This window comes from Pseudopipra pipra, chromosome Z (assembly GCF_036250125.1).
Source record: "Pseudopipra pipra isolate bDixPip1 chromosome Z, bDixPip1.hap1, whole genome shotgun sequence".
Taxonomy (NCBI): domain Eukaryota; kingdom Metazoa; phylum Chordata; class Aves; order Passeriformes; family Pipridae; genus Pseudopipra; species Pseudopipra pipra.
The window spans coordinates 3,294,166-3,318,066 of record NC_087581.1 but is presented as its reverse complement, the minus strand read 5'-3'; the positions used below and the strand labels follow the sequence as shown (position 1 = coordinate 3,318,066).

Genomic DNA, 23,901 nt, shown 5'->3' with positions numbered 1-23,901 from the left:
CTTTTTAGCAAAGAATGGGTTTGGGTCTGCCTTGCCCTCTGCTAGCACAACTCTGAGGTTTTGGTGGGTTTTTTTGGTGGTTTCTTTTACTTTTAACCATTCTAATTAGTACTTAAAGTATTTTTGTTTATGTCAGTTTTTTGATTCATAATAAAATCAGATATTGTGTGATCACCTGATTCCAGGTCTGTAATGACAAGCACCGGGTTCTCTGAAAGCTGCCAACACGGAAAATCCTCTTCATGGGGAAAGCATATCCTGCTTCTTGGACTCAGGGAGCTCCAAGAATAGAACTTTTATAAAGTGATATTGCCTAGTTCAATACAAAAGTGTTAATAACCAAGTTTTCTTCCTGTTGGCTACATCTTAGCATGTGCATCGTCACACTGGACTTACTGAGGGCTTACAAAGCTGGACTTTCTGAGTTCCAGCTCAGTAAGTCTTTGCACATCCCAAGAAAAAGAGAAGGAGGTTGCAGGAAGCTCAGTGCAGTTTGACATGAGCAGATTAATATCTTTCCTGGTGGGTTTTTATTTCACTGACTAGTTTTTTAGGCCAACACCTTTATTCTTGTCATCTTATGTATGTTCTAAAGGACATTTCTCACACATCTCGAGAAGCCTATGAGTCAGTATTTTTAAACTTGAAATTAGGTTCCTAAAACTATATCCATGAATATAAATTTTGTCACAGTTTTGGAAAGTGTTAAATATTCTGTAAATGTCACCAAACCAGAGTTTTGAAGCTGAATTAGCTTATAATATATAGTTACTTTCCAAAAGTAATTTATCTGAAAATATATAGGGGAGGAATGAAAAATCAGGAATAAGTAATCAACCATAAAACTTGCCCAGACCTTCTACATCATCACTGCTGGTTTTGGTTTTGATGATTGCGTATTTTTTTTCCTTTTCTTCAAAACTAAAACCTACATGAAGGCTCTGACAAGCAATAAAAATGAATTTGTATTTCTTTCTCAATTTTTTCTTTACAGAAGATGCTCTCCTTTTATAAATGTTTTTGATATTTTGAATTTAAAAAAAAAAAATGCTATGCCTGGGAGTTTAAAAATGGGCGCTGAAAATTCACCACACATATCCCAGTGATAAAGTTTAGAGAAGGAGCTTTGGCCACAGAGGAGTTTATGTGCTTTTCAAATATAAGATATTGCTTTGATTTTTGCTTTTGGATTTGAAAAATTCTGGCTTCAGAAATTACTGGCTTCTTCTAAAACCCAATTCAAGAAATATTTGTGCCCTGAACAACAACTAATAAACATGTGTTTACTCCAGACATGGTTTTAGGTCACCTCCAAATGAACAGAAACATGTTATTGAAGCTGGTATTAAACATTCCTCCTGGGAAACGTTCTGACCAGGACTGGACTTAAATATACACTAAACTCAGACACACCCTGTCTCAAACCATGAGTTGTGTGTGAAATCATAATTCCCTCTTCCCAAGCTCTTGGATATATGGGAGGCAGAGAAAAAAGTTTTAAATTTACATGTGAAATAATATGAAATGAGTAAACTAAATTCACCCCAGCTTTAAAATGAGAAAAAAACTAACCATAAACAATCTGTTCTTTCATTCAGGTCCAAGCAACTCTTCCTGGAGCTTTTTCTGGTTTGAATTTCTTATCTCTGTCACCAACAAGAGACTGAATCTGCATGCCATTCCACCACTGAAGTGAGATGTTCTGAGTTGCTGGTGAGTAGGAGATGAAATAAAATTTGCTGATTAGATAAATGTGATGGAGGCCCAGTGATCAGCAAGAGCTGCCGTGGATAATTTGGGGTTTTGCAGAGTACAGATTGGTGGATTAGGATCTAAGTCTGTGTCGGGTTGGATGTGTCTTGGTGTGTTTATATGGTCCCCTAAGTGCCACGTAACTTCTGCCCTGCAAAAAACAGGAGGGCAACTCTTCCCTAGCAACTCTCACTTACAGTCTGTTCCTCTTGTTTTGCTTAGTTCGTCCAAAAAGGAGCTAAAAATGGGTATTAAAGGTACACAGAGTAAAAATGATGCTCAGAGAGTGTCTTTCCAGTCGTACCTCGGTTTGGCCAGAGGCAGGTGAGACAGGGAACAGAAAGGGATCAGGACAACAGCAAGCACCAAACTGTGCAGCTACACTTGAGATCAAAGGGCAAATATTTTGGGTAACACTTGCAGAAATTGTGATGAATTCCCCAGATGATGATGGATGGTCACCGAGAAGAGCCTGACTTAGTGTACAGCACCAGGTGTTCTTAACATTTTTATACATCCTTCCAAAAAATGCCTGTTTTGCTGAAGCCTTTGCTGCTCCTTTTCCTGTTGGGAAAGGAGCAGGCCACCCTTGGAGAAAATAAGGTTTCTCACTTTTTAATTCTCACTTTTTAAAATCCTACGTGTAGGCACTTATAGCTTCACACTCACCAAACATTGCATTTTTTGCCAAAACCTAGTCCCTTACAGCAGAGCACAATTCTTTTTTCATGACAACTGTTGCTTTATCTCCTTACCTCAGTGAATTTTTTGTTTGTTTGTTTTTGTTTTTGTCTTCTTTTTGATAATTTTCTAAACAAGGATAAATCTGCTAAATCCCATAAGGTACAGGAAAGTCATAGGCACCCTGAAAATCAAGTAGCAACAGTTACCTCAAGAAAAGTCACTCTAACAGAAAGTGGAAAGATTAAAAAGAAAATTATGCAAATAGGTTTTAATGGAAAATCATGATCCTTTCCTTCGAGTGCAATGTAATCACTGTCTAATATACAGATCCCCTTTCCACAAGGAGAGACACACGAAAGGTAGGTGTAATTTTCCAAACACTGCATTTCTTCCAGTCTGTCTAGATAAAGTATAGACATAGCAACTGATTTACACAGAACCATTCGGCTTTTAAACCTCACAAAACTTTTCCAGAAAAGAAAACCTCAAATGCAAATGTTTTCAGATGTGTGTCTTGCTTATAAGTTTTTCAAAATAATTTATTTGCTCTATCAGTTTGCAGTAGCAAGAATTTTTACTTTTTCACCTTTTCTTCTTTTGAGTCCTTTTGTTTCAGAATGAAATTTTGAATCTTTTTTTTTTCTCGTATCACTACCTTTACAGCTAACCCTTTGTTGGTTACAAATGTTAGGTACATTTACTTGTGCAAGTAGGCTTTGGGTTCAGGATGGGGTCAGCAGACCTTATCTGTGCTGATAAATGTGGATTTTTGCCTATGAATAGGATTGTGGGAACAAAAACCCAGGTATAGACCTATACTCTGCAGCTGTAATAGCCTTTGCTATGAGTAACTCTGCAAAGATGGGATCTGCTGGGGCTTCTCTTTGTGTGTGTTTGCACAACTGAAACACCACAGATCATACTTGCAAAGCCTTTCCCCCCCCCCCCCCCCTTGGAAAGCCATATCTGTCCTTATCTTCTGCATTAATCTTTCCCTGTACTGAGACAGTAAAGTTAGGACACAGGATGGCTTTGTCTGCAGGAGCACATTCAGACTTTGTCTTCCAGACTAATTTTCTGCTTGGGTTACTTTCCTAATTATAATTTGTGTTCTCATCATGTCGTGGAAGAGTACATTTTAAATGAGCTTGCAATGCACAGTGTAGAATACCAGTTTATAGCCCTGTCCGTAACCTGGAATACCAGCTTTAAATTTGTCATAATGCAAATGCCATAATAATTGCAAGTTTTCAAGCCTGTGATCTAGTTATTTTTTTCCCCAGCTACTTGTAAACTGAAGGTTCAGGTTTCATTTTCCCATTCCATATGTAAGACCATTGGGGCAGGATGTTGATCTGCCTCCTTACAGTCAGAGCTGTGTACGTTATGGATCATGTTCCAAAACACTGTTAAATTTGTGGAAAGGGGGGAAAAAATTACATTAATTATGCCCTCTTTAGCCTTCTTATGCTTGCTAATAGGTTTTAAATGGACTATTTGGGTTGGTATTTCTTTTTTTTTTTTTTACCTATAACCACAAAAAAAAATATGTTTCATTCTCTAAATTAGAACTATTTCCTGGGAATGGAGAAATAATTTTTAATGAGTGACAGAAATATGATGCCTGATTCTGGCGAGACTAGAAGCGGCTAAGTTTTCAACTCTGAATTAACCACCTACTCCTGGGAAACAGTCTCATGCAAAAATTTCAGGGGCATCTTATTCTATTGAGTCGATTGAGTCTTGAGTGGCACTTTTTTTAAAGAGTGGTGCCACGTACAGAAGCATGTGTATGGGGAAAAAAAAAAGTTATATATATTGCTTACAAATTTATTTGAATATCTTTATTTGCACACCTAATCTAGCCTGATTTACCTTATCATAGCTTCTACTTGCATGTATCTCACCGAGCCAGGGTTTTATAACAAGATAATGTTGCCTGTGAGGTGATGGTTACATGAAAGCCAGGCTGTTTCCTACCCTATGGGATCATAACCTGTTGTTGGGACACAGCAGGATAAATGACAGTACCCACTCAGCTGCATTGGGTGTGATGCTTGTGATGCTAGAGGGAGAAGGAGCCCAGATTCCATGTCTCCCTGGTCCCACTTTGCAATCTGCTGAAATGAGATTGCATGTTTGGATCTGGTTTGTCCCTGAATAGTGATATATAGTCCTCATCCCTTGTAGCCTTACAGGCAAAATCTCAATGCAGCCCTGGTGGGTTGTAGTTATAGATCATTAGTTGCAAGAATAATCTGCTGTGAAAGTGTAGGATAGCATGAGCACTTGTTGTCCCAGTGCAGCCATACTCATTTGAGGGCTTTTGCATGACAAGCATGAGTGTTTTCCAGCAGGATACAGATGTTTTGGATTGTGTTATGAAAAATCAGAATATTTTGGCCCTGTGTGTGCCCTGAGCACAGCTAGGTACACCATGGATGTGAGAGAGGTGCTCCTTTCTTTGCAGAGAGCTCAGAAGGATGATGAAATGTCTTCTCAGATTGGCCACCTTGGGAGTGACATCCCAAAGGAAAGGAAACCAGTGCTGGGGTCCCACTGCTGTACAAGGGAAAACAGAAAGAAGTTTCACCCTTTGTCTCTCGGTAACCACAGGATTTGTCCCCTCATCCAGGCTGCCAGAAAACCACCCAGCTGATGCTGGAAATTAACTTGTCTGAGGAAGAGCGCATGAGATCTCTCAGCTCTGGGCATGGCAGTACAGGGGGGTGCAACGGTCCCAGGGAAAGTGTAGCTCAGCGCTTCAATCATCTCCCCAGACTTGAGCAGCTGAGCTGTGGAAATCACTTTGACGTAAATCTCTCAGCAGCTTTTTTGTCCGAAATAAATGGTGCATAAAGGAAATGCAAAATTGTTTGGTGGACAGGATTATCTGTGTGTTTACTGCTCTCAGCACTTTTCTTTTGTCTTTTGACTGTGTAGTTCCCCTCGGTGTGAATAGCTGTGCACGCAGCTAAAGCTGCTGAACACAAGCAGGGTGTGAGCGAGCTCTCCCTTTAAACCTGTGGCAGCTTTGCACTTGTGGTTGCAAGAAATGTCAAGCTAAAAGAATCACTAGTAGCAGAAAGTAATTATTTTTCATTTCCAAGGTTGTCTGTTCAGCGTTAACCGAAATATAAACTTTCTATAGTTCTGCATCATTACCATACCCCTGGATTTAATTTATTTATTTATTATTTATTTATTACTTTCATTTCCATTTGTTATTTTACATATGCACCCTCACACATACGTGCACACAGTTGTGGCACTTCATACTGGTTTTGTTTCATAATATGCCAGCCCTTCAGGTCTATTTTAGTATGTATTATTCTGTTGCCATAACAAGGTGATGATATATAATATTTGTATAAGGATTCAAATCAATGTTTATCACATCAGAGCACTATCATTTAAAAGGAAAGCACAAATCAATAATGCATTAAGCAAGAGAGAAATGAATTATTTGAATCTGTTGTTCTTCTGCCCTCTAATACTTTCAAAAGAAATTGCATTGTTTAAATGAAGTTTGATCATTTTTTGATTAAATGAATCTGATTTGATAATCTAATAGTAGTTAGCATGGTATTCATCACATGATAAATAGTGGAAATGCACAATTATCATATATATTTTTCAGTTTGCTAAAACTTCTTATTCATTAAAAATATTTCATTATATTAAAAATTCTGGGGGTGAGGGGGTTGGGGGGAGGTGTTATATGGTTTTCCAAGCTGAATGAAATAGCTTCTTTAAATATAGACAAAATTATTCATTTCAAGCTAGAACCATTCATGTTCAAAAAGCTTGTCTCATGAAAAATGAATGGAACTGCTTTGAAATAGAAAATGTTACTCTTTAGAAAAGAGATATATTCAATCTAGGAAATGTTAGGAAATGTAATGCTTCTGGAAAAATTGCAGAAGTTTTGCTTGGGGTTTGAATTTTTGACTAAAACAACCAGAGGAATAGACATTAATATGTGGCAGCTGATCAGCTCAGTCTTTATTTTCTTTTTTTTCCACTGTTTATTAACTTCTAATTGCCTTGGTATAGCTGGAAGAACAAAACTTATCATTCTCTGGTATCATGTATATGTTGAAACTCAAGGAAGGGCCTGATTTTCTTTCTCTGTCCAAACCTTAGAGAAAGCCACATGGTCTCCTGCATTGGAAGATGGGCTAAATGAATAAGCCCATGGAATTCAAATGCACCTTTAGCCCTACTCATTTCCTAATTCACCAGCAATAAAGTGGTCATTGCTGATGACACAGGGAATTCCTTGTGGTTTTAAAATACAATGACAGAATATCCACCAGGAACCACAGAGCATTAGCTGCTGCTTTCACTGGGGATGATTGTCCTCTACTGATTGGTTTTCATAGCCTGAGCTTAATAAGGCTTTTATTTATGATGACATACTTTATGATTGCTTATTTATCTGCTGTGTGTAAAATGAGCTTGGAATTAAGTTACGTTACTTACCAAAAAGGATGTCTGGATTCTTGAAGAAGCTGTTTAATCCCAGGCATATACCAAAATTAAACAGAAAAGAAAAAAAAATACCCAGAGTGGCGTTGAATTACTCAATCTCTGTTCTTAGAAGCCCTCATCACTGAGATGATGGCTTCCTCTCCACTCAATTTTTAGTCCATTCTGATGTCCCTGTGAGGAATTTTATTTTCAAGATTTTACCTTCTCTACAAAAATTCTATCTTCAAACGTGAAGTTACAACAGAGGCTGAAATCAGCGCAGTTTTCCACAAGTTATTTGCTTGAGATGTCACTTGTAATCTAGACCAGGTCCATGAGGTTATTAAGCAAACACAGAGGAGAAAAAAACAGCAAAGACAGTTAAAGACAAAGTTGTGCAGCTCTGGGTCAGCAGGTTCCTGAGCTAAATCAAAAAGAAGTATCAGGGAGGGATGGATTTAGGCTTCTCCTGTTGTCACACTCTTCCCTGGGGCTTTCCTGCAGGGCTCTGTCAGGTGTGGAATTACGACCTGGGTGTTCCTGACCAAAATTTAAAAAAAAAGAGGTATTCTTACCTAAGTATTCCCACAAATAGAAGGACTTAGATTTAGATTGTGGCAGCATTTGCTGGATGGTTGTGCATTTAAGATGATCATGGGTAATCCATGTTATTGAAAGCAACTCAAGGCAGTATCACTGCTTGCACTGGCAGCCTCTTTACAGGACTCCAGATAGCATCAAAGTAACTGTTCTATAAAATAAGCTACTGGTAATACCTAAAACTGGAGGGGGGAAAAAAAACCACAAACGAAAAAACCCCAGTCAAACTTTTAACTTTCTGATTCATATCTTTAATCAATCTCAACATGGTGCAGTGGTGTTTTATCCGTAGCTTTCCAATCCTTTGCTCGATAGGGTTGTTGACTGACACAGTGTTATTGCATTTTTATTGACTTTTAAGGTGGTTTTTACAACATTCAAGGTGCATAAGTTAACAGAAAAGTAATGTAGTAACATTTCAAGATGGAAGGAGGCCATAAAGATGCAGAGCAGGTATAATTTACAATAACAGGAAATTACAAATTAAGGATAACTCCCTCGGTCCCATATGTAGTTAGTCCCTCAGTACAAGTTTTCTGAACATGTCAGTAAAACATGAAGTGTTTGCATACCATAAAAAGTTAATGGATGATAGAGTTGGCAAATACTTCAGGATTATTATTAAGATTATTTTAGATATGATTAGGCTGAAATTCTGCTGCAAACAAGCATGCTTACAGGATTTCTGAGCTGTAAAATTGTTAATTATTTGAAGAACTGGATTTGGTCTAAATCAAGAAAAGCCAATAAAAAAAGTGTGGACTTTTAAGTACATGTAAGGAACATAAAGATAAACATAATATTGAAAACAGTCAAAAACATTCCCTGAGAGCTCTCTGTACGTGGCTGTTTCAGACAAGCCATTTGGGTTAATAGAGTCTGCACGGCCTCTCTTTAAGAAAATGTAGTTATGTGGGAAACTTCAAAGCACACACTTGCCAAGACTTTTTTTTTTCTTTTGCTGTCTACGTAGGTATATGCACTCTCTGACTGCTACTTGTTACTGTGCCTTTTTGTTGAATGAATTCCACTAAAACTGAGCATTTTAGGAGTTTCTCATCCTGCTTTTGGAGAGCACATAGTTATATTTTATATGTTGATGATCTTCTAACTGAGTGCCTGTAGAAAATCTTTCTAGTAATTATTACCAGTAATTTCACAGTACTCACCATGTCATCTTTTGATGTCTGTGTTTCCCCATGTATAAAGCAGGAGAATTATATTACAGGATCACTGAGTTCGGCTGTCCAATATTTTTAAGGCTAAGTTAGATTTATGTCAATATTTTTTTCTCAATTTTTCTTTTTCTGATGCAAAGTATTGTCTTTCTTTTTTTCATATAAAGAGCTTTTATGGGGTTGTCTCATTTCTTACAGGGTCCCAGAACAGACTTTACAATCAGAAACCTAAGAGTTTGTTTGTTTGTTTTCAGTAAAACCATTACAGTTAGTCACTAACAATACCAATCATACTGATCAAGTCTACCTAGTATACTGGGGAAAAAGAGGTTAGTCATGATACAGAACAGTATTATTTATTATCACCTGAATAAATACACTTGGCTTCTTGAAGTAGTCCCTCTGTTTTCACTTTGGGGTCAGAAGGACGGATGTTTTCAAAGACGATTGACATCATCCTAAATCAAACTACTGATGTTTGTGAAATGAACTTCCACAGCACACCCCATTTCTCTTCACTGGCCACAAAGAGGACCCAGGGTGAACAGCTCATGTCTAAGTGAGATGAACTGCACCCTGAGACCAGAACAGCCCTGATCATGATGGACTTCCCTGTAACACACAGCCTCTAGGTGTTCCCCAAGGAATTTGTCCCGGAAATGTCCCCAGATGATGAAGTTTGTGTCAGTCTCACCAAGCTAGGGTAAAGGAGTCTGTCCAAAGCCCTCATAAATCCTCAGCCTCACAGCTTCCAAACCAAGTTCTCAGAGTGAGAGGAAAACGCCCATGATGTGCTGATGTGAAACACCTATGGGGAAAGAGCATCCCTGTGGGCAAAGAAACAAAAATCTTAAATGTGCTACATATTATATCCAGTAGCACATAAGGTGACTTGGAAGGATGCTTTAGTTGAATAAAAAGCTTTGCCATGGATGTAGGGTTTATGTTTCATTTAGATGGACAAGTCAGAAAGAAGAAATAATGAAAGGAAGGTTACAGTTATTTATCAAATTCTTCAGAGCTTTCCCATAAAACTATAGCAAAGGCATCTCTTCACTACAAGGCGTTTATTGTGTTGTCTTTACACATGGGACTTGCTGCAGTTGTTGCAACCACTGAACTTTCTCTCAGGCATCAGCCCCCATCTTATTATGATCAAAAATCCTCATCATTAATCCCATTACATTGTTCTTGGTCACGGGATAAATTCATCAGTGGATGATCTCACCCTGCTTAATCTCATTAGTTTAGATTATTTTTTTTTATTTATATCCTTACCATAATCTTATCATCACAACCCTTGGGAAGTTTGGCCCCAACAGTGCTGTCATGTGTGTTGGGTTTTTTTTGTTGTTGTTGTTGGGTTTTTTTTGTTCAGTTGGTTTGGGGGGTTTTTTTGTTGTTGTTTTTGTTTTGGGTTTGTTTTGGCTTTTTATTTCACAATTTGATAAGAAAGTTACCATTTAGTCCTCAATTGCCTCTGGTGAGGAAATGACTCAACAGATGACTACATATTATGGATCTCAATTGCCTCCCCCTGGTAGGCTCCTGATTTTTAAAGATCTGCTTCTGTGTAATGCCATTTTTCACAGGTATCTAGACAGACACATCATTTGCAGTCTGCTGAATGCTGACTGTATCCCTGACTGTATCACTCTGTTTTGATAGAACCTGTTCAATCATACTGAATTGTGCCTTTCCTCAGAACAGAGTCAAAATTTCAACTCTGAAAATATTGTCTGCACTGCCAGCTAATATTGGATAAGCCTGAACTCTATCAATGAATTTTGAGGAAAAAAGCCCCCACGCTCTTCCCTGTATCTAATTTTCTCTTTCTGCAGGTGTTCTAAAACACAGTAATGTTTTCTCACACCAGAGTCCTTTCATATTTTACAAGGTAGGTAGAGGAGAAAAGGCTGTTGATGTTGCATATCCTTTATAGCTGAAGCTAGCAGTCACATCTGTTGGAGCACAGGGCTCCATGTGAAGCCTAGGTCTGAGTTCATGTTTACCTTACGAGATTCAAAATAGACCTTCTGGGTCCTACAGGGATCTCAGCAGACACCAGATTACACTACACTGAATTTATCACTTTTGGGTTTTTTGTAGAAATGGTGAAGCTGATGCGAAAACAATCCAAGATTTTTTTCGAGTCTGAAAGAGGCATCAATTGTCTGTAGAGCTCTCAAACCCAGCCAGGCGGATGCCTGCTTTGGAAAGGAGGTGGATCTGTGCATTCATCTCTCTTTCACAGACTGTTTATGTACTTTCTCTAATGATTCTTTCATGTAAATTATCTCCCTCTGAGTTAGATTAGAGCCCTTGGAATAACAAAATGAGGCTAGGCACATATTAGTATGTGGATATACTCCTCTGAGGTCTCGTAGGATTATTCATGGGTATCCGAATGACCGCAGTCAGTTCTGAATCTGTCTTCAGGTCCCCTGTGTTCCCCAAATGAAGCTTCGCTGAATATTTATATATCATTCATGATTCAGGATGGGTCTTTATACTTCAGTCATCCAGCCACTAGTTGCATTTAAACTGACCAGTCCAGGGACAGTACCCTGTGACTGAAGTAAAACATGACAGATCACGTACATTTTGTAGCGAGTAGGTGCCATTTATGAAGGCCTTATAGTCCAGGAACTGTTGGTCAAAGCTGCTTAGTAAACGTTTAGAAATAAATCAGTTTTCAAAAATCAATCCTGGCTTGCAAAGAATTTCTAAGAATAAAAGTATCTACACAAAGTATCAATAGCCACAATTCAGATAGCTCTGTGGGGAAGGCTACTCCAGGAGTTAAAAACTCATTTGAACAAACATACAAATCATTCATGAGCTCAGTTCGAATATGCTGATCAGAGAGAATTTGTGCAGCTGTATGAGATAAACTCACAGTGCTTTATTCTTTAGTGCGGTTGCACAGATCATTTGCCATATGCTTCCAGAACTCTTGTGAATTTGTGTAGTCAGATGAATACCACTACAGAATCATTGCATTAGTAAGTGTAGTCTCCTAATCCTCATGGTTTAGCAGTTTTTGCCTTCACTACTATTAAGCCAATCAATTAATCTATCAACTCTTAACATACATTTTGTGATATATGCTTCCACACCTTACATTTCTGCTTTTATTTCCTCAGATTCATTTGCTATATTTTCTTTCTTCTTATTTTCTTAGTCATAATCCAAAATCCTTCAGCTATAGTCCACAGCTCCTTACAGGGTGATATCATTAATGTTCTTCCTGTTCAGTCCTTCCTACCTTCCTTTAATCATATGTCACTTCTCATAAGTAAGAACCTCATATCACTTCTTCATAACTCTTCCTTTCTTCTTCTCTCTAAACATGAAGTTTAGCATGTTCCAAAAGATCAATGTGGTGGCTGTGCACCATTTAAAATCTTGATCCAACTCAATGTTGGGACCGATGTGGTCCACGCGCCTTTGGTGACCAATCAGTAACCCTCCAGAGTTGCACAATAACTTTAAAACAGACAGATATTGCTCAAAACAGGACGAGGTGTGAGCACTCCAGTGACCTGCCAAATCCTTATCCAGCTACAGTTGTGTCCAAGAACCTTATCCAAGAATTAAGAGCTAACCACACGCATGAAGTCTCACTTGCATACATGAATGCAGGTCAACCATCACTGCATATGAAATAGAGACTTTGAGAAAACAAGAGTTATGTACTAATGATTGAATCTCTCTCTGGCAAGAAAAAAATTATCTTCTTCCAATAGAGGACTTTCCAACAACTGTTTCTTTAGCAAGGAGATATGTCTCATTTGTTACGATTAAAGGTCATTTGCATTTCTGAAGCCCTGAGAAATTCTCCTGAAAGAGGAGAGTATCTAATTTGAATCTCAAGAAAAGGTTAAGTCTAAAAAGTCTCCAGATCAGAATCCTCTTCCATAAGGGAAACAGCACACACTGGAATTTGAGATAGGAACAATTGTCACCTGGGGTATCTGTTTCTGAAACAAATGCCAAAAAATGTACAGTAGTAAATATACCTTTTTCCTTTAATGTTTGTCTTCTGCTAATAATGATTTGGGGATATATGGTAAATAAGAGTTCTGTTCTTACAGGGAGCTCTATAATTGCAACAAGAGGTCGTTCTCCCGTAATCCAGCACTTATAGCTGGTTTTTAAGGGTTTCCAGAAAAAAGTAGGGTTGATCTTCCATGATTTTCCAGGGGTTGGGAACACATCCTGTCACTGCGAAACAAACATCTGCCCTGTCTCCCTGTCATACTGCAGGAGAGTAGAGAAAATACCTTATATGTGAGAATATCCCAAGAGTTTGTAACAAGGGTCTAAGTGCCATCTGGGCCACTGGATATGGCCTGAAAGTGTAGCAAAAAAAGAAAAATGCTGTAGTCCTATGAGCCATCCATCTGACAACTCAAATGGAAAATATCATTATATTTTTTTGAATTTAACATAGTGTCTACGTTAACATATGCTTATCATTATTTAACGTAATTGTCCTATTAACATATAGGGACTTAACCTATAGGGTCTACAAACAGCTGACCCTTCCAGGTGGAAGAGGAACTGCATGAAACAAACGAGGATGTGTGTAAATTCTCTTACTCTGAAAAAAAAAAAAAAAAAAAAAAAATTTTTTTGGGTGGTCAGTTTTTAACTAGTTATATTAATTACACTTTCACTAAGCAAAACCAGATCAGTCAAGATTCAGGCTGAAATAGAGTGGTGTTCAATAAATGCACTCTCTGACCCCTGCGGCAGTCTGATGTATTCCTGAAAGCTGTTTATCCTGTAAAAAGCAGGAGTGCAACACGTTCTCAGGAACAAGCCCAGAAAAGATTAAAGGAGTAATTAAAGACCAAAACTTCATGCTATATACCATAAAAACCTCTTAACAACATTGGCTATAGTGAAGCTTTATATTATAAATAGAATGAAATGCTAGGCTGGCTTTCCAAACACGCTATTTTCAGATATATTGCCGAACTGAGAGTTTTCATTGGATAATTAGTTGTGGTAGAACAAATTTCTGCACCTTAGGTTGATTTAGTCCTTGGAGTCTCCATGTGAGTTTCTGAAAACAGAAAGTATGCAATTAATTGCTCAGCAATCTGACTGGAGAGCTGTAAGGAAACTACAAGTTAATACCCGTTAAGTGTATTTGAAAAACCTTCTGTGTAGGTAAACTAAAGTCAGAGATCAGCACACAGGAGGAAAAGGCATATTTGTGCTCCTGTTCAGTCATGCAGGACAGACCACCACGCAAACAGTGTGACCCCAGAAGATGAGGAAATGCATTTTCCCTGTTATTGTGCTGCTAAACAGCAGTTTGAGGGCAAGAAATGTATTTGCATTGTGCCAGGGCTCCTCAGTGTATGAAATAAAGTTTATCTCCTGCCCCTGTGGGATATTGGAATGGGGAAACATGTAGAGATATCTCACACCTGACCCATGTACTTGCTTTCAAGTGCCCAGATCAGTGAAGGCTGCGATCTCAGCCAACCGGGGAATTCCCTCTGTTTAACTATCAGAGAAATAAATAATTTGTGAATCCTATGTAAAAATAGCATAGAAAGACATGAGCTAGTACCTAAACTTTCCCACCAACCCCACCATTGTGCTTGTGTGGGCACAGGCACATATCTGTGTCATCATCCTCGTTGGTCTGTGTACAGTCACAGTTTTCAGAGGAGGCACTTGCAGTGTGTGAGATTCACCATGGGTGTGAAGCTTGGCATGGTCAAGTGCCTTTGTTTGCAATCACTCAGGGTCAGGAAGGGAGTCTGTCTTTTATTACAAAGGCACAACTGGGGGCAGTTCCACAATGTAAAATAAATAATAATAGTAGCGCCAAAGTAGAAGTCTCCTATCTAACAGCCTATTTGGTGTGTGAAACACTTAATTTAAGCATTTCCCTTTGTGCATGAACCTTTGAAAAGCCATTTTTAATGTGAAGTATGACAGCATTCATTCATCTTCTCCAATTTAATTTTGTCATTTCAGGGCTCGCAAAGTAAAATTTCAAGGCTTTGTTTTTAATGCAGGACATCATGCCAGAGACTAGTGATCTTTTTTGGCCCTAAGGTGTAGGAAAGAGAGTATTCTATATATGTGCAGTGTCTTCTGTGAAAAAAAAAAAAAAAAAAGAAAATTCTAACACAGACGGAAGCAAAGCCCTCTGTCACATATGCCAGCACACCAAGAAAAAGTAGTGATTTGGTAATTTGAGGGTAAGAACTCTATTTTCTAAATAATAATCAGTAAGAAGATGACACGTGGTGAGCAATAGCATTGGGAATCTCATTTTTAGTATCTAATTATTTTGTTGATATTATTATTATTATTATTATTATTATTACTATTACTATTATTATTAAAATTACTATTACTATTACTATTACTATTATTATCACCATCTCTTCTTTATCTCAACACATTAATTCTAACTTTTTATTTCCCCTCCCCCCAAGATTGTCTCCCACACCCCCTTGAGAGGGAAGAAGTGAGCAAGCATCTGTGTGGTTTAACTGCCACGTTAAACCAGGTCAGGAACTGCAATGGCTGGTGACAACCTGATTCCCATAAATATCAATACATTTTGAAAAAAAGTGAAATCCCAGTTAGATAAAAAGCATAAACCCAGCACAGCAACTGTGATAACTAGTGTTTTGGCACCATCAAATTCTGGTAACTTGTTACTCTGGAGGCTTTAGAATCCCAGAATGGTTTGGGTTGGGAGGGACCTTAAAGATCATCTCTCTCCACCCCCCTGCCATGGGCAGGGACACCTTCCACTAGCCCAGGTTGCTCCAAGCCCTGTCCATCCTGGCCTTGCTGGAGTCTTTCCAGCTGACTCTTTTTTACGCATTTATGTAACTATACCTTAGAAAGGTGAAAAATATCTGGAAAGTCATTCTCAAAAAAGAAGAATGTGTCTGAAACAGGCTGGAGGATGAAGAGATGGAGAGCAGCCCGGGGAAGAAGGTTCTGGGGGTGCTGGTGGGTGAGAGGCTGGACATGGCCCAGCCCAGAACCCCACAGGGCTGGGCTGGGCTGATCCCAAAGCGTGGGCAGCAGGGGAGGAAGGAATTCTGCCCCTCTGCCCCCTCAGGTGAGACCCCACCAGCAGAGCTGCCTCCAGTCCTGGGGAACAGCACAGGAAGGACATGGAGCTGCTGAAGCAAGTCCAGAGGAGACACCAAGATGAACAGAGGGATGGAGTGTCTCTGCTGTGAGGAAAGGCTGAAAGAATCGGGATTGTTCAGCTTGGCAAAGAGGAGGTTTCAAGGTGACCTGATTGCAGCCTTCCAGTACCTGAAGGGAGCTAGAAGAAAAATGGAGAGAGACTATTTACAAGGGATTGGAATGACAGGACAAGGGGGAATGGCTTCAAACTTACAGAGAGTAAATTTAGATTAAATATTAAGGAAAAATTCTTCCCTGTGAGGGTGATGAGGCCCTGGAACAGGTTGCTCAGAGAAATGGTGGCTCCCTCACCCCTGGAAGTGTTCAAGGCCAGGTTGGATGGAGCTCTGAGCAGCCTGGTCCAGCAAAACATGCTCCTGTCTGTGGCAGAGGGATTAGAGGTAGATATCTTTAGATATCATTTGGTAGATATCTTCCAACCCAAATGATTCTAGGATTCTAGGATTCTAAGCCATGGCCAAGATGAGAGGAGGAGGCGAGGCCAATGTAAAAGTTCACCCAGGAGTTCATGTACTCATTTTCATATCAGCTACGTGGATCCTTGTGGGAGGCATGCAAATGTGGGAGGGTGAAATAGCCTCTAGCAAGCACCCCAGCATGCCTCTTGTTCTGTAGAAAACTTGCCTGTACAACTATTTCTTTTGGCTTGAGGCTCCGCAGCTCTGAAACTTCTTATGAAGAGGAAAAAAAAATAATAAGAGAAAGAAAGTATCCCTAAAGGCCTCGTTCCATGATTTGAAAGCCAGTTTTTAACAGCACACATAACTTTCAAGATTAGATGCCCTGAAGCAAAATAGAGTTCAGAAAGTTTGGGTTTTTTTCTCCACAGGAAATGTTTGGAAGTTCCATGAAGTTGTGTGCGGTGAGTGCTGGCAAGGGGTGGGAGGGGCAAGACCTAAAATACAGACTTGCAAAGGGGAGAATGCTTTAAAAAATAGTGTAGGACAACTGTCTTGGAGGATGTTTCAGGTCTCAAAGGTTAGGGTATTCATCCCATCATTTTAATAGTGGAAAGACTTCAGACAACTGACCCCTCACAGTGATACTGTGCCTCATTTAGATCTCTTTTACAGCTGCTTGGGCCAATGTGAGTCAATTCACTTAATAGAACTCCTCCTGATTTACATCATGATAAGTAGACTTGGAAGCAACCACAGAAATTCTGGCAAAAGCAGTTTCACATGATATTCCATTAACCTACATTCACACAAAGATGCTGTCCCTTTTTTTTTTTTCTCCCTTTAGTTTCTATTATGTTCAGTTCTGAATTATGAGGCTGGAAGTTGGTTCATTCCTGTCTTCACACTTAAGATAAATAACATAACAGATGTGTCACTGTGAAGCCCTACATGGACCGCTATTTTTCTCCCACTGAATTGCGACTTGGAAACAATGTTGGATGACAGTTGTGGACATCGAAAATTGCTTGAAATGTGAGGGGAATATTAAATTCTGAACTCAGTCCAGCCTTTAATAATGTGCCAGCCTTTGTCATCAGTTACTTAACAACAGATATGCATTCTAGTAGAGAAAAATACCCCGTGGTATTATCTCAATACACATGGGTTGTATATTATCATATGGCACTACAGAACATGGCTACAACATGGGCCCTTGTAATCTTTTGGGTTTTGTCTACTGGAACCTTCTTTGGCTAACAAAAAAACAATTTGGCATCCAGTGGTGAAAAGGAGGTGCATGGAACCCTCCACATTACAGGTGATTATCGTTCCTACTCATACAATGCTATTGAGTTCGGAGATTTTTGAGGGGCGGTGTTGCTGATTGGGTTTTCTTAAATTGGTTGGTCTTTTGTTTGTTTGTTTGTTTGTTTGTGGTTTTTTAATGCGTCTGTGCTGTGGTAAGGTTCCTTAGTGCTGGATGTTCCAAAAATCTTCTACTGCTGTTGTGGTTTTCAGTGGGGTTTCTCCTTACACGTAAATATATGACCAATGGGTCAGTACCAGTGTCGTGGAGTTAAAGTTGGTTTGTGGAAAGCACTGCAAATGGAAGCAGGGCTTATCTGTGTATTTATATGGAAGGGACAAAAGAAAGAGGTGATATAAAAGTTCAAGAGGGGTGGGAATGCTTAAAAAAGCACGTAGTGAAGTGCATCTGTCGAAAACAGTTCTTTCAGTGTTATTTCAAAAATAATTACTTCCATAGGAGTATTTAACTTTTAACCACTTGCAGAAAGTCTCTGTTGACAAGTATATGTGTCTTCAGTCCTCAGGTCCTTGACAAAATGGGTTAAACTGGTTTTCTGTCACACACCATCCCCTCGCTGAAGAAAACACTATGTTAAAAAAAACCTGCAAACACTTTCAGACTGTTTTGAAAGATTTTGGAGGCCATTCTGTACCAGGAAGCTTATTTTTTTACTTCAGTGGGAGCAGGGATGAACACTTCCTGAAAGCAAGATAAACCTGTCTAAATGTTTTATATCCAGCATGTTGCCTTATTCACACTGCAGGTTCCTTAAAACATTGAAACAATGACTTTCTAATGTTGAACTTATATTTTATAATTTATGCTGCTTGATTACTCTTGGCATCTCATTCAGTGAGAACAATGAGGAGGTCAGTCAATTCTGTGTTTGTTTCTATTGATTGCCATTATTTATTCATTAGCTCATTTATTTGTGTCATGCTGGCAATATGCATGATGCTATACAGACAGATAAGAAAACATTGACAATCAATATGCAAATGCAGAAAAGGAAGTTACAATTCAATGTGAGAGGCCTGACTAAGGACTGTCTTGCTAACTGCAGTATTTATAAGAATTGTGGGGTTTGGTAATTGGTTTTTTTCCATCCCTTTTCTGTCTGACATCAGTGAGACTCAGCTGGAGTTTCTGTGCTGACACCAGTATGACTTAGTGACAACCCACAGGAAATTGGGGAGGTGTGTGGCTTAATAGGGGTATTATGAAAAAAGGTTTGATGTGCTGGAAAGGGGAAGAAAATACAGAATCTTCACTGTCCCTTGATGACTGGTAAAACAAGCAAGGAGTAGAATGAATGTAAAGTTTTATAGAAGTATAGTAAATATTTAATATTTAGACACTGGGAATACTTTAAAGGCCTGTTTGTAGTCACCACTGTCATAGCTGGATCTTTGGGAATAGTTTCTTATTGTTTGCTACAACCACAGTTGTGCCATGATGTTGCTTTTAAACACTCCGAAAATATGACACTTTTTTCTCCTTTTTTTAACCTTTTAAATTTTTCTTTCTTTATTTCTTATCTTTTTTCCCCTTTCTTTCTAAATTGGTGACTTTCAACGTATATTAAACATTTAGAAGTGGGCATTAAAATCACGAGAGGATGGGGTTCACAAACTTGGCCTTGTGTAACCTTTCCAAATTTCACAGTCCAATGCTTAAGACATAATTTTCTCAAGGTGTTGGAAACTGTAATTCCAGTTCATGCTTTCAGGAAAGGAGGAAACTCACATTCCAATCTTCTTCTTCCCAGATAATTACTCTAGTCATTTGAGCTGAGATAGAAAAATACAACTTTCTTTGACACTTCTTATTTAGACGTTGTTGGGGCATCTGAATTCCTTTATGGGTCTATCTCCCCAATTTTAAATTACTGCATTTAGTAATGTGTATTTTGGACATTTCTAGTTGTCCTTCAACACTGCTTCCCAACTGACTCACTAAGTACAACACAAATATGTGAAACCTTTAAGCTGAAATGATGCCTTGAGGAAATAAATGCTTTCCTGAGGAGAAACTATTCACCACGATGTATTCCAGGCTCAGTCCTGCAGTGATTTATGTCCACACTTAATTTTGCACCAGGGGTAGCTGTGCTGAAGTCAGAGGGACTGCTCAGAGTTCAGAAAGTTAAGCACATAGCGTAAGATTTTGTGGGATTGAGGTGATGAAGAAGGATTCTGCCATTTAGAGGCAGTACAACAAGATGAGCAGTTTGAGAAGCAGCCTGCTGAGTACATAGAGTCATTCAGCATCCCTTAGTTTAGCCATTAAACCACATCTATTTCTTGCTTTGCTTATGAGAGACACAGCAGAAATAGACCTTAAGGGACGTGAAGCCCTTGAGATGGTAGTAGTTTCCAATTGACTGGATTTATGCTGCTGCTGCACTTTCCCTGCAAGTTCCCTACCTGCACACTCGGTGTGTGTGTGTCCGTTCTGACGCAGTGGAGAGGCCGTGCAGCTGATTCCTGGGAACAGTCCTCTGGGCTCAGTGCCCCAAAAAAGGACAGGTGCCTCCAAATCCACGGGTTTCAAAACTGTCCCAGGATTTCTGGGACAGTTTTGGTCTTGGTCTTCCAAAGGGCATTCGTAGGAAAATACATTTGGTTATAGGTTATAGAGCTATGACGATGCTGAAGTCTGGAGGGGAAGACACACTCATCAGTGTCTGAGGTTACTTGGCCTGTTCACCCTGGAGGAGACTGAGAGAAGACATTGGAGTCTACAGCTTCCTTATGAGGGGAAGAGGAGGGGCAGGCACTGATCGTTTCTCTCTGTTGACCTGTGACGGGACCCGAGGGAATAGCTGGAGCTGTGTCAGGGGAGGTTTGGGTTGGATATCAGGAAAAGGTTCTTCCCCAGAGGGTGGTTGGGCACCGAACAGGCTCCACAGGGCAGTGGTCACAGCACCAAGGCTGCCAGAGCTTGAGGAACATTTGGGCAATGCTCTCAGGGACAGAATGGGATTGTTTGAGCTGTACTGTGCAGGGTCAGGAGCTGGGCTTAATGATCCTTGTGGGTCCCTTCTAACTAGGAATATTTTATGGCTACGTAGGTGGCAGGAATATATGAAATAAAAAAAATCAAAATTATTTGTATTGCTCCTCAATCAGGCAGATTATTGTTATATTACTTTTGACTGAAGAGCGTAAGGCCCAAGTATGGAAGCAAACTCATATCCCAGGAAAAACAACGCCTTCAGTCATGACCATCCTGAAACTGCTCCTCTAAGCACCAAAAAGAGACCTGAAAAAATCTTAACAACATTTGGTAATTGCTTTTTCCATTCATGAACATCCAAATCAAAGGTATATAACTTTTTTCTCACTCAGGAAAAAAAAAAAAAAGGTACTTCCTTCCATTGTGATTTTGGTCCTTTGAGAAAAGCATTATTTAGCAGTCAGGAAAAAGATCACCCTGGGTTAGGAAATGGTTACAGATCTAAAGTAGCTACAGTACAGCTGCTTCTCCACCAAATATTTCCTCTATGACTGCACAAATCACCTGGATAGAACTCCTCAACCTTCTAAGATTTCCCCTGAAATCCAAGGGATTTAACTAACAAAATTGTCTTGAGACTGTTGGAGATTTTATTTCCAACAGATAAAAATATGGAAAATATTTCTTCAACACTCTTTAGAAGTGGTGTTAGGTTAGAAAAGTGTAAACTTAATGAATATAAGAGGCTTAGGTTAGGACATAGTAAGAGCAGTGGTAAAAAAATCCCTTACATATATAAAAAAAGATGGGATTTGAATTTGAGCTGTTTAATATGGTTGGAATGAACTGGTTGCACTTATTTACATAGAAGTTTTCTTTTAAATTAGTTGACAAAATATTATTTGACCACTTGACAATTAAAACTATGTTAAAAAGTATGAATAAATTACTACCTGCTCTTTATTTCCTGATATATAGTATAAAGTGAAGGAAAACGATGAAAATCCATAATATGAAATCATTTCCATTCCAAGCCAGTAAGCCCAAACAACATTAGGAGATCTGAATTATTTTCCCCTGACCCCCACCATCTTGTGTTTATTAAACAGAAATCAATCTGAGGCCTTACAGAATCTTCCGGGAATAAAGATGATCTGCTGATTTTTCTTAGTAAACAGTAACACCTAGAAATTTTATTCTGGCCAGTTCTTGTGTTTGGCACGGTTGATGTTTGTCAGGGAGCACTGCTTGCAGACTGATTCATTACACACTTTGATTTCATAGGTAAGAAATTCAGTCAATATGTTTCCCACAAAACAAACTCTCTGTGCTTTGGTGATGATCCAGCTGATGGGAGAGGGATGTCAGGGAAGGAGGATGAAGGAGAGAATCCATTGCAAACAGATGTGTGTTTGTAGAGAACAGCTTTGATTTCTAAGTGGTGGTTGTGTGGTTTATCTCAAAGCACTTATATAATGCTTTGTACAAGCGCAGTATCATTAGAGTGACTAATGCACCACTAACAAAAAGCACAATGCAGAATTAACGCTAGACCTGATTTGCTAAAATATATCTACAGTAAATCCAGTCAAACTGTTGTCTCTGCAGTAAAGTTATCCTAGCAATTAATGTATAACCCAAGGGAAGGATTTACTAACTGTAGACTTAGAGTGAGGTATCCTCAAAGTCACCAGCTTTGAGTACACAGAACAGGTATTCAACCTCTATAAAAACTCCAAGTTCTCCCCTCGCAGTTCTAAAATATATCCTTTTTCTTGATATGCTGATTTCAATTACTGCATACACTGCTTTTAACTTCTAGTTAGCAGTCACAGTCCACCTAATGCATGGCTGCATTTCAGGGGCAGAACACTCTCTCTACTCGTTCTCTCATTTGCTCATGTGCTTATAAATATATAGATGCTGTTTAAGAAAAGTTTAGGGGGGGGTTTCTGCATTTGTTGGAAGGGAACATAAAACCCCTGAAAAAAAAAATCAACAAAACACAAAAAGAAGCCTTCAGGCATCTCTGAAATTCAGTTTTGTCTTCCCAAGAGACTTGGTGTGGTGATACGATGTGGTATTTATGGGCAAGAAGGGATAAGTGTGGGACTTCCAGAAATGTATGGTGATTCGCACTGCTGGAAAAATATCTGAACTTTTGGACATGCTTCTGACAGTGAAATCCCACAAGCCCTCAAGTCCATGATGAGACTTTTGGCTAAAATCTTTTTAAATCTCCCCATTTCATTTCACATTTAGAGACTTCAGTTACCATTTGGAGCCTTCTGATGAATGATGACATGCAAACATAGGCTTTACGAATTGCTGCTATTAATCACTTCTCTCCGTCCCATGGCCTTTAAAACCCTCTCGGGTAGAGAACCATTACTCAGAGTCTCTATGAAGGGATGTGCACAGCAGCAGTTCCCTTCTAGAGAGGTTGTGTAGCCACCCAGATACGTGCACATCATGTCCTATAGTCTCCCTCTCCTACCAGAACCAGTCCTAGCGTGGAGACATTGTCACATCTATGCCTAGACTGCAATTAAATCACACGCTCTAATTGCATACTTGATAGTGGCTGTATTATACACTGAAATCATAGAATAGTTTGGATTGGAATGGACCTTTCAAAGGCCATCTAGTCCAAAACCCATGCCATGGGCAGGGACACCTTCCACTAGACCAGATTTCTTAGAGTCTCAGCCAACATGACCTTGAAGCCCTGTCCAGCCTGACCTTGAAAGGTAAGGTTCTTTTGAAGCATAGCTTTAATTAGCTCATTTGCCCCAGTCTTCTCATAGTTAAGAAACATGGGCTTGGCATTGCAGTATCAATCGTTCGATACCGTCCTCTGCAACAGGATGAGGAACCTGGTTCTCAGCCCAGAAACCCATTTAGACCAGAATAAAAAGTCCACTATGTGACAGACATCTAATGGATGCAGCCAGGGGGAAATAGTTACCTAAAGCTTCTTCTGTAATCATTTGGGAATGCAGTGAGTACCCAACTAATGCTGAATGTCCCCTGGTCAGTGCCTATCCCTTGCTATTGAAGAGGCAACAAACCTTGGTTTGCAGCCCAAAGGTGAGCTAGAATGAATACAATGAATACTGTCAGTGGTCTACTGTCAGTGGATGAGGGTTACAGGAGCCATCAAACAGACCATCAGATGAGGAGAAGTCATGAAGATGAATGACCAACACAGGTATGGATTACCTTGGTGGGAAAGGAACTGCAGGTCTCATCTGTTCCCCATTAACTTATGATTTATGAATTAAAACAGCAGAACTGGGATCCTGTATTCAGGTCAGACAGTTATATTTTTAAGTGAAAA

At 39.3% G+C, this 23,901-nt stretch overlaps 1 protein-coding gene across 1 annotated transcript in view; it reads left to right on the top strand.

Annotated features, from left to right (window-relative positions):
* The first annotated feature begins 1,596 nt into the window (after nucleotides 1-1,596).
* The window catches only part of LOC135406615 (urea transporter 2-like), a 295,446-nt gene continuing 273,141 nt past the window's right edge, over nucleotides 1,597-23,901 (top strand). The window contains exon 1 of the mRNA XM_064640954.1: nucleotides 1,597-1,713. The gene's annotated coding sequence lies outside the window, so the exon portion shown is untranslated. The remainder of the gene's footprint in view (nucleotides 1,714-23,901) is intronic.